This window comes from Ascaphus truei, chromosome 2, assembly GCF_040206685.1.
Source record: "Ascaphus truei isolate aAscTru1 chromosome 2, aAscTru1.hap1, whole genome shotgun sequence".
NCBI classification, from domain to species: Eukaryota; Metazoa; Chordata; class Amphibia; order Anura; family Ascaphidae; genus Ascaphus; species Ascaphus truei.
Window position 1 is genome coordinate 38653770 of NC_134484.1, and position 11012 is coordinate 38664781.

Consider the following 11012-nt stretch of genomic DNA (forward strand, 5'->3'; position numbering starts at 1 on the left):
ATTCTGGGTGGGTATTTTAACCCAGGCTTCCTATTCAAAACAGACATAAAAATCCCTGGCTGGGAAGCAGTAAATGATTTCCCCTGGATCTGGGTTTGTTATGTTCTCCACTGAGCGCTGCACATTTATGGTTCTGTTTGCACATACTGTACTTTGTAAATCAATATTATCCTTAGCTTTTATGGGCTGTTCAAATGTCACATGCAAACATAATGGCCATGGCAATTCATTAGCAAACTTACTGAGATAACCTTACAGGTCTCATTCACACAGTCAAATGATAGAACGTGTACTGTTATTAGTTTGGGTCTCAGTGATACCCATATCTCAAACCTGTGCTCTGTCTTTACCAAACATATATCATCATGACAAAGGTAAAGATAAAAAGCCCCAGCATGGTAAAGTACTGGTAATTAAGAAAAACTCTCATCCAGGAGCAACGTTACTTTAGAACTTTTTCTCTTGCTTTATATAATTTGGACGTTTAGTACCAAGATTATGAAATGTACTGCTTTCTTAATTAAAGCTGCAGTTCAAGCAATATCCTACACGTGTGTTTTTTCTTAATAAATCAGTTCTGTACTATGAGAAAATACTTGTAGCGTTAAAAAAAATCTAATGTAACAAGCATTTTTGATAAAGTCAAACCGCGCTCTTGCTTCCTAACGGGATCTTGTAGTGGATCAACTCTTCCCTCTTGCAGCTGATGAGATGTGAAGGCACCCCTCCTCCACAGGTCCCGTCGCAGGATGGCTCCAGACGCCGGGCAACAGCAAGGAATGAAACACAAAAGCGCACCAAGGGTCAAGATTTAATTAAGACAAGTTAACAGTAACAATAAAAACTTACATGTAAGGTAAGTACATCCAGTAGAATAGTGCAGAGGAAACAGTCCTGGTGGTGTCCCGGGCATAAAGAGATGGTGCAGAGGCTTACAAGGTAGACCCGCGCGCTGGGGCTGCCTGGCTCGGCACCACGTTGTTTTTCCTTTCCGGGTTGCGGCTTCTCGCAAGACCCGTGGGTAGTAGCCCGCCTCAAACGCCGGTTCCCCAGTGCCGGAGTGTCTCTAGTTGTTGATGGGATAGCTGGGGCTTGGTACACCAGTGGACTGACTTCTAATTGCACCGGGACACCACCAGGACTGTTTCCTCTGCACTATTCTACTGGATGTACTTACCTTACATGTAAGTTTTTATTGTTACTATTAACTTGTCTTAATTAAATCTTGACCCTTGGTGCGCTTTTGTGTTTCATTCCTAACAAGCATTTTTGTTTCTATAGCAACCATTTACAAAGTCACATCCCCTTCCTCTTCTGAAACTGGCTCTGGCTCTTGAGCCCCGCCCTCTCTCTAGCAGTGCACCAATTGTATCAAGTGCCTGCCTGGTCACATGATCTTCCACACAGAACTTTGCATCTTGGATACTCTTCTGCAGCACTGACAGTGATTTAATGAACCCCCAAGCCGAAACTTCGCCGCTCAATCGGCAACTTAGCTAATCACTTCTCGGTGCGCAGATTGTATTGATGCACATATTGAATTTAAAAAAAATAATGATTAAAATGGCAGTTTGAACTGCAGCTTTAAAATCTTTGAATAATTTTAAGTTATGAAACATATTACCCACATTTCTGTTTCTGTGGTGATTGACTGTAATGTGACTAATAGAAAATAAAAGTGAGTGCTCAGAGAAGAAATCTAAAGATTCCTATTTTTATATAAGTTCATTAAGTATTTAGCATAAAGTGAAGTGCAAACATAAATGACAAATAATAAATATATGAAACGCACAAAAGTGACTAATGTGAGTGATTCTAAAGAACACATTTTATAAATAAGGTATTTTCAAAAATGTGTTAAAAAGATGTTCAAAGCTACTTACAATGTGACAAAAACACACAGTGCAATACCTATATATTCTCTTGAAAAGGGGTCATTTACTGTAGTTCAACCCTTTGGCCAAAGCGTATTAAGCCTGATGCCACTTCAAGGCATGACCGTTAGCAGGTCCTAACACTCCCTGAGTTAAAATTCTTATTTACCTCTCTAATTAGGAGAAGAATGATCAGCATTGGATCTGTCATAACCCAGCAAAATGAAACTGACCTGCCAACTTGGAAAGTGGGGAAGGGTGAGCTTAAACCTTGGGGGTGAAGGGCCACTAACCTCCCAAAAACAGCTGAGACCAGCTGCACATAGTTAATAAACACACAGATACCCAACAAGCTTTTTTTATTGTCAACATTTAGCCATGCCCACTAGCACTCCTTTTAACACTTATACACATATATATATGTAGCCATGTGTTAAAAATGGTATACAGTTCTCTCTCATGCTGGCAGTAAGCCTGGTAAGTATACAGGATTGCCAGCATCAATCATGGAGGTTTGCCCTCAAACCCTGGTGAGGTTTCATATGTACATGAGGGGAGTGGTAACAGACCTGGTATCCATTGTTAGTGACACAGGAGGTGGAGCCATTTCCTTGGTATATAAGACACAGCACTGCCCACAGTTAGTGTGTCAACTGGTATTGGTTAAGTTGAAGGTCAAGTGTGATTCTACAGCAAATAGTCTGGCCTGCATCAGTAAGGCTGGCAGGGCCTACACTGTGTCCAGGGACCTGGCACAGGTGGTGATCTCCCTGAGGGGAGAGGTGATCCAACTCCATTGGGAAGGCAGATCTTGTGAAAGGAGAGTACTGAAGAAGATGAGCTGCTAAGCTGTTTGCTGCGAGGGGCAGTCTGCCTATACATCAATAAAGATGCCCTTGTTCACAAGAACCCCAATGTGTGAGTGTGAAGTTACTCCACAGCGGAAGGCACCACTGAGAAGGAGTTCCTCATCAGGACCATCTCCTTGTGGACGCAGAGATCCTGATGAGGTGGAGGCGCTGCACTGTATGTAGGTAGGACTCTAGCACACTAACTCAGCTGCCTGTCTGGGTTGGCATACCCCAAACACTATCATGCGGGAGACTCAGGAGTCCTGTTGCCAACAGGTGCACCACCAAACACGACCATGTAATGGGGACGGGTTAGACACAGGGGCCAATGTGAGATTGGGTGGGTCAGCCAGGTCCAGAAAATCCGTTACATATATATATATTATGTGGTAATGTTTGGGGTTTCTCAGAGCTTGTCGGGTATCTGTGTATTTAAAAAGATGTTAACAGTTGGGAGTAATTGCTAGAAAGTCTTACAAGATGAAATAAAAAAATATATAAAGATAAACATAGTAAAAAAACATGTAAAATATAAAATAGAAGTTCTCAATATATAAAACAGGAAAATAGTACTTTTCAATGGTCCGTTCAAATGTAAAATACTTTTAATGCTATTTAATAAAAGTTCATAAATGCTATAAAAATAAATGATGGATCCTCCAGTTTAGCTTATTCATATAGTGTATTTTAAATCCTCCTGAATGAAAGCTCCATGAAAGGAACCACATGGGAGACATCAAGGCTGCGGAAAGTTTCTACTGTGAAAAAAAGGAGTAGGGCAAAAGTAGTCTACTCACAAGACATAGGGCCTTGTTCTATAAAGTGTGGTACAGTAGCACCGATTCTGCAGAATCAATGCTATTGCATATTGCTATTGAATGAGACCCATTGGCCCAGATACATCAAAAATGCGGTAACCCAAAAATGCGGTATTATCTCCAAAAAGAGTGTATTATTTTTATAGTGCAATACATACATCAAGATTGCACCGCCAAAAATAACGCACTTTTTATCAGATCTGTAAAAAAATATCGGATCCGATAAAATAAGAGGCATAATGCCGCATTCCATACGTCACGTTCCGATATTTATCGTAATTAATGTCAGAACTATCGTAAATATTTTATCACCTACTCCAGGCTTGCGTTAGCCCTGTCCTTTTCTATGTATATAATGACCAATATATTGGCCAGTAGGCCGTAGGCAAAATTCCATAGGCAAATTAAGCTAAACCTACATGAAATAGATGGTAAAATAGTAACTAAAATACATGACAATACATATTAACCCCTTAGTAGCTCACATGTCAACTAGTCATGACTAGCTAACCACAAAGGGCTACAAATGAAGTAATATAAACACAATAGACACTACCTACCCCCCTTAGCTAACTTAGTGGCTAGTAAAGCATTGCCATACAATGCTTCTCTAACCGCTATGGTAACCAAGGGGTTAACTCCCTCCCTAACACCTCCCCCCCCCATGGAGGCCCAGCCACCCTCCCCAGAGCAACTACCCCCTTTACCCACAACTCTACCCTCTTACCCCCTATCCCCACCCCCTGCTCAAACAAACCTACACCCCATGTAGATTAATGCCAGATAGCCCTATGTGTAACTAATAGTGTCAAGTAGAGCTTTTGAGCATTAACTAAAAAAAAAACACATGTATAAAAAAAAAGCAACAGAGCATTCAAAATACATTTAAAATACATGTTACCACAAAACCATTGATTGTTACTGTGGCTACATTGGCCCTCTCAATGGGGGCATAGATAGCCACATTCACAGTCAATATGAATATATACTGTAATTTAAAAAATGATCAATTTCAATATTAAAAAACATTACCTACCTTCATTACCCTTCATTACCTTACAGGCTAGAAAAGCAATGCTTTATTAACCGCTAACGTAATTAAGATGTTAACCCTCCCATTATCCGAACAGGAGTCCTAACCACATGCCATGGGGAAAATATCCATATCACCCACCCCTCCAAGCCCCAACAATAGTACCACCCCAAACACACACAAATGTGGCTAATAGGACTTTGCTCATTGAAAAGCATAACAAAATACATTCAATAACATACTGTATACATTACAATAAATAAGAACATAATAAAAAGTAAGCCATTAAATCTATTGATTGTCACTGTGTCCACCTAGGCCCTCAATTGGGGCCTAGATAGCCACATTGACAATCAATGTAGACCCTAAATAAATAAATGTATTACTTACCGCTGTCAAGATGAAGGCCTTCCTCCTCATCCTCAGGAGAACCTGTAGATTAGATCCATACTCGATGGCCTTCTTTCCATGTGATGCGAACCTGGGTGGAAGTTCACCCAAAGCTATGGATCCTGTGTTGATTGAAGAGTAGTTCTTTTTTTCTTCTTTTCTTCAATGATATTGACTTGTGGTCTTCTTGTGTTCAAATGGTACATCCACCAATCTTATTGATTAGTACTGCTTTACTACTCACTAAAGGTAGTCAAGGGGGATAAGTAATGTATTTTAGTAACCACAGTGACAACCAGTGGGTTTATGGTTAAATGTATTTTAAATGTATTTTTAATATTCTGCTTCTTTTTTTAGACATATTTTTTTTTTGTGGTTAATGCTCCAACACAGTATTAGCTACATTTGGCTACAAGGGATATTGGGCATTAAACTAGAGGGGGGTAGGTTTGTTGCGGGGTTGGGGTAGGTGGTTTAGGTGAAGGGGGTAGTTACCTCAAGGAGAGTGGTGGGAAGGGTTAACCCCTTGGTTATCTTAGCGGTTAGTGAAGCCATTCAGGTAGCCAATGAGGTTAGATGGTGTTTTACTTCCCACTAAGGTAGCCAATAGGGTTCGGTAGTGTTTTTTGTTTAAAATATTAACCCTGTTGTATACCTGGGTAACCACAGGCATCAAACAGGTTACTGTTATTTCGATCATAGACTTCAGTAATAATATATATTACAATAGTCTATGATAGAAATGTTATCGGGAAGCGGTAACACAATAACACATTATTAACGATCGCATTAATTCCTGCATCGTGAGTTTGCTCGAAGTTTCGCACCCCCGGTAAATTATTACCGCAATCTTAATTAATACAATCTTATAATTGTGGTAATAACGCCAGTCATTTTAAAAAAATTTTACCGGGTGCGATATTAAGTTCACTTTAACGGTGTTTGATCTATCCCGGCCATAGACTTAATGCTACCAATAAAAAGCAGACCTTTGTCAGATACCAGGGGAATACATCAGGGAGGTGCTGACCCAGTGAGATGCATAGTCCGGAGGATGCTGCTCCTTGCCCTCTCTCTCTGCTCCGGTATTGGCCCTGACGTCATTCTTTCATGTATGTAGACAGTATGGCGCTAGTTGACGCGGCACATTTTATTGGGGGGATATTCTGGCAACACGCCATCAATGGGCTCCTAATACTGTAGTTTCATTTGTAATGTAATGTACCATTGCTCATGTACTGTATGAAGTCTTTGGGTTTTATGACTTTTGTGTCATCTGCAAAAAGTGATGCTCTCTCATTCATGCTACCCCTAATTTGACCTTTGATAGAGCATCTTAATGCATATATGGCATGGCAAACATTAAAGCAGCATTCACCCCAAAATTAAGTTTATTTTATTTTATCTTATATGGACCATAAGGTTCCCAGAGGTCGAAACACAGAACTCAAAGCTAAAGGGACCACCCAATTGGTGAGATATTTTATTTTTTACACTTGGCAGTACTGTACATGCAAAAAAAAGAAACAATTTGTGTAAAGGAATTTCAAAGTTAATTATCAACAAAACCGGTGTGGGAGGTTCCTATTGCTTAGTGTGCATCGATTCTTCTCCAGGGACCCCTGGTTCCAAATAATTTATATGTAACGGGTATTCCCCCCCCCAATCGCAGATCTGATGTGGGTGCAAGGAACATACGGTGTTACCATAGGTGTGGTGCATTACCTGTTGGCTCACAGGAGGGCTGAGCTTCCGCCACGGGGAACCTGGGGCAATTATACTAGGGGTAACCACTTACTCAATTCAGCGCCTGCACCTGCGATGGCTCCCACCAGAGGGGGAGTGGTTCCTCGCAGGACAATCAATAATAACATACACGGTGAGGTAAAATAACTAAGGACTTTACTAACATGCAAACAACATATCACGCAATACCTTTATATAACCTGTGTCCCTCTCTAGAGGAGACACCTACTGCGTCGCGCAGGACGCTTCCCCAACACCAGGTGATCCCACCCAGTGTCCCGAGAATCCCACCCAATGTCCCGCACTCTTGGAGAGAACGTGGGTGACTGCGCAGTCACAGTTACACTAAGGGGCCCGTTGGTGCACTTATGACTGTATGGTACCTGCCGAGCACTCCGGTACTCGGATCAGCAACTGGCTTCGCAAAGGGTCAGACGTGTGATGAATCCGTCTGATCCTCCAACCGAACTCCTTTGTACGCAGACCACCAGGGCGGTCTCACTCCGGAATAGTCTCTGCGGACCCCAACGTGGGTCCGAACCGCTTCACAGGAACCGCAGCATCCGCTGAGTCCCTAACTAACACTTGGTACTAACGTGACTGGAACCCTAACCTAGGGCCTGTCCCTGTAGTACAGCAACCTGTAGTGGCTTGGGGAACTCCTATGGGCCTGCAGGGGTTATGGCCTGTCCCACTCCCCTAACTACCCAAGTCCCTTCAGCCTCACTAAATGCTTGCAGCCAACGTGCTGCGCAACAAGGTGCCTGCCTGTCAGACCTCACAGCACTAACAGCCGTGACTCTGACAAGGCAGCACTCTATACTAAGGGCAGCGTCCCTATCTTGGGCCTCCCTCAGCACTTACCCACTAAACTAGTGGGGAGTTGGGGCCTACCTGGGGTGTGGGTACCTATGTGGGGCAGGAGCTGCACTCGCTCCCCGCACCCTTCCTTCCCTCACAGCTCCCTGACTCCAAATCTCTTTAACCTTTCTTTCCCAGCTCCCACTAATGTAAGTGGCAGGGTCCCTAACCTGAGGGGTGCCCCTGGCAACACTCACCTTACTGGGGAGCTGAGCTATCTTGGGCCCTGGGGATACTGGCCTAGTACAGGGAGTCCCTGACTCCTGTACCCTACCTCCTTCCCTGGGCTGCTCCGGTCTCTGACTGACTAGTGTGCTCTTTTGCCCGCGAAATGTATCCACTTGCTCTCCTGGCAGTCCTGCAGCCCTATTGGCTCCTATGAAGCACCTGGGGTGCTTGGCCCTAAGCCTCATGGGAGTTGTAGTCCCGTGGAGGCTGTACTTACATTGGGGCCGCGTGCACGCCTTTCCTATGCCTGCACTAGCTCCTAATGGCCACCACAACATCTCCCTACCTATCCTTACTCTCGCGCGATTCTTCCCTGCCCTCGCGCGATCTTCTGCGCATGCGCGACTATCTCGGGCCGCCGGGGACTCTCTGCGCATGCGCGAACCGGCGCAACATGGCGGCGCCCTGTGCAAGAGCCGCCGGAGATCTCTTGCACTCCGGCGAGCTCCCTCTTCGGCCCCCACCCTCCGGAATGGCCGTCGGGTCTGCCGCTGGCCTCTGGCAGTACCCGACAGCGTCCGTGGCCACGGAGGCTCCCTGGGGGGTCGAGGGGAGAAAAAGGTGACCTGGATACACTCTCCCCCTGGTGAAACACCCAACGCCCTCGCTTGGGGAACGACATAGCATGGTACAATTTTACACACTGAAAAATGGCATGGCATACCCCGTACACTTAACAGATCGGCTGCAACATCCCCAAAACATGGCACATTTTCACACAATGAAAAATTACATGGCATATCACACCCACTATTATCCGAGGCCAGCTGAGTATCAGCTGCTTGCTGAGACCATTTGTGGGGTGCCCCTAACTTATCATGTGGGGGTACCTCACTTTTGCGTCCGTGAGCCTCCCCCAGAAAATTCTCTTGAAGAGCACACTCTGGGGTGACAGTCACTGGTTCAGTGCTACTTCCTCCCCCTGGTGGAAGGAATAGCACAGTGTCCTTCAAACCGGTCTTTACCTGGTCATCCATGGCCTGGAAGCAGCAGGCCAGGCGGCTAGAACCTTTCCCACGGTCCACTACTTGGCGGATGGGCCGCTTCTTCTTGGGTGCAAAGGAGGCAACTTCTACTAGCTCCCGTGCCACACAGTCCTTGTCCCTACGTACGTACACAGCTTCCATTGAGAAGCGAGCAACTGGCAATATCTCTTTCTTCGAAGTCCCTGGTTCACCCGGCAGGGGGTAAAGGGTTGATACCTTACCACTGCGGTGACTCCCGGTGGCCCACAGGTCCTCGGGGACGCTGTCAGTTCTCACCTCGGCTGTCTGGGGACCTGTCCACAACTCTTCTAGGACAGTCCACTCACTGACTTGGAACTCGGGAGCGTTGGATCCCAGTCCTGGGATCATCAATTGGGTTAGAGCGCACGGGCTCATACTCAGTTCAGGAGCCATAACTCTGGCCTTTTTCACGACCACCTCCATCGGAGCCTGGGGGGGGGGGGGGGCAAGGGGGTTCCTTACCACTCTGCTGGCTTGCGATGGTTTTCTCTTCTTCTGGAACACTGTCAGGTATCTTCTGTGCTTCACCTGACACCACGAAAGAGCTGACTGTTCTCTTCAACTGAACGGTAGGCGGTAGGCACTGGTCCACTCGCACCACAGGACAGCTACCTTCGAAGGAGGACACCTCCGCCAGGACGCGATGCAGAGGGGAACCCTTCGCCTGAGCAACCAGACTTAAGGAGCCATCGTGCTCCGCGGTCACCTGGAGGCTCACCCCCAACACCCCTGCGGCAGTCGACTCACCCTGGTCGTCGGTAGGTATTGGTCCTTCCTCTAGGACCAATGGCACCTCTGTAGTAGGCCGGGCGGCCCGTTGTAGGGCACACGGGCCCATATCAGGATTCACTGAGATAATTGGCTTGATTACTTCACTCGCGTGGTCCGCCGGCAGGCGCATCACCACGAGGGGTTGGTCACTGGAATCACTAAAAGAAGATGGGGGTACAGACACCTTACCCTGTGATTCCTCTGTATCATCCTGAGGTGGTTCACCGGTAGGCGCATCGCCACCGATGGGACTTCAACCTTGTCCGCTGGCAACATCACGATCGGATCCTCCGCCAACGTGTTGCTCGGCTCCAGGATTGGCTGATCTGGGTTCTGTGGTTCCTGCTCAGGAACCAGGTCTAGAAGGTTCACTTGGGCGCACTGGCCCTCCGAAATGTCTATGAGAAGGGTAGATGGGTTAGTTATACTGACCGGCTCTTCAGGCGGGGGCACAATAGGTTTTAAGAACCAGGCACCGCAATCTCCACATTGAGGCTCCCACGCCAATGCCGCTCTAGAACAGTCACATGTAGGGCTAAAATACTGTATGCTCAGTTCTCCATCCACGGTGCCGGTCTTGAAATCCAGCGGTAGCTGAAATAGGTCGGCTCCTTGGACATAAGCTTTTTGCAGGCATGTGCACATTAATGTAAGGGCTTTCACTCCTGGCACGTGCCAGGACACATACACATTGGGGTGTACTCCCTTACAGTCTGTCTCATCATCATTATCAGAAACCAAGAGTCTATTTCATTTATGTAGGCCACAGTGCCCTTTTCCTCGGGCTGTCCTGTAGCCGCCAACGGCACGGGTTGCAGAGTCGGTATCCTGCAGCAGCCACATATGTGTCCCCAGGCCAATTTACAAAAGGAGCAGTCACAGTTGTTACAGAAACATTCCCGGCACCCATCCTCGTTTGCGTCTTCCAGCCGCCCTCTTATCAGGCACGTCAAAATCGCAAAGTTCATACTACCCGATGGACTCAACGATTCTATCATACATGGACACAACAAAAAGGATACGGCCCCGGCCTTCGTCGGCCAGAGTCCATATGACGGCGAGCAATTTTCTTTGCCCCCAGTACTTTCTGTGATGGAGACAGCAGTTACGGGTGAAGGCTCACAGTGCTTGCTCCCCCTGGTGGAATCTGAAGGAGGGGCAGCACACACTTTCATGGAGGGACTCTGGCTCAGCACAGAGTTATTCAGTTGGCGGGGGCGGGGCTTAGGATTTCCCGCCAAGCTCGGACAGTCTGCAACATTTTCCCGCGCGAGCGGGAAATCAGCACGTGACTTCTTCATGGCGAACAAAAATAGCACAATTTAGAAAAAAATATACCGGGCACCCCAGGTCTCTCTCAGCAGCGCCTCCAAATGTAACGGGTATTCCCCCCCCCAATCGCAGATCTGATGTGGGTGCAAGGAACATACGGT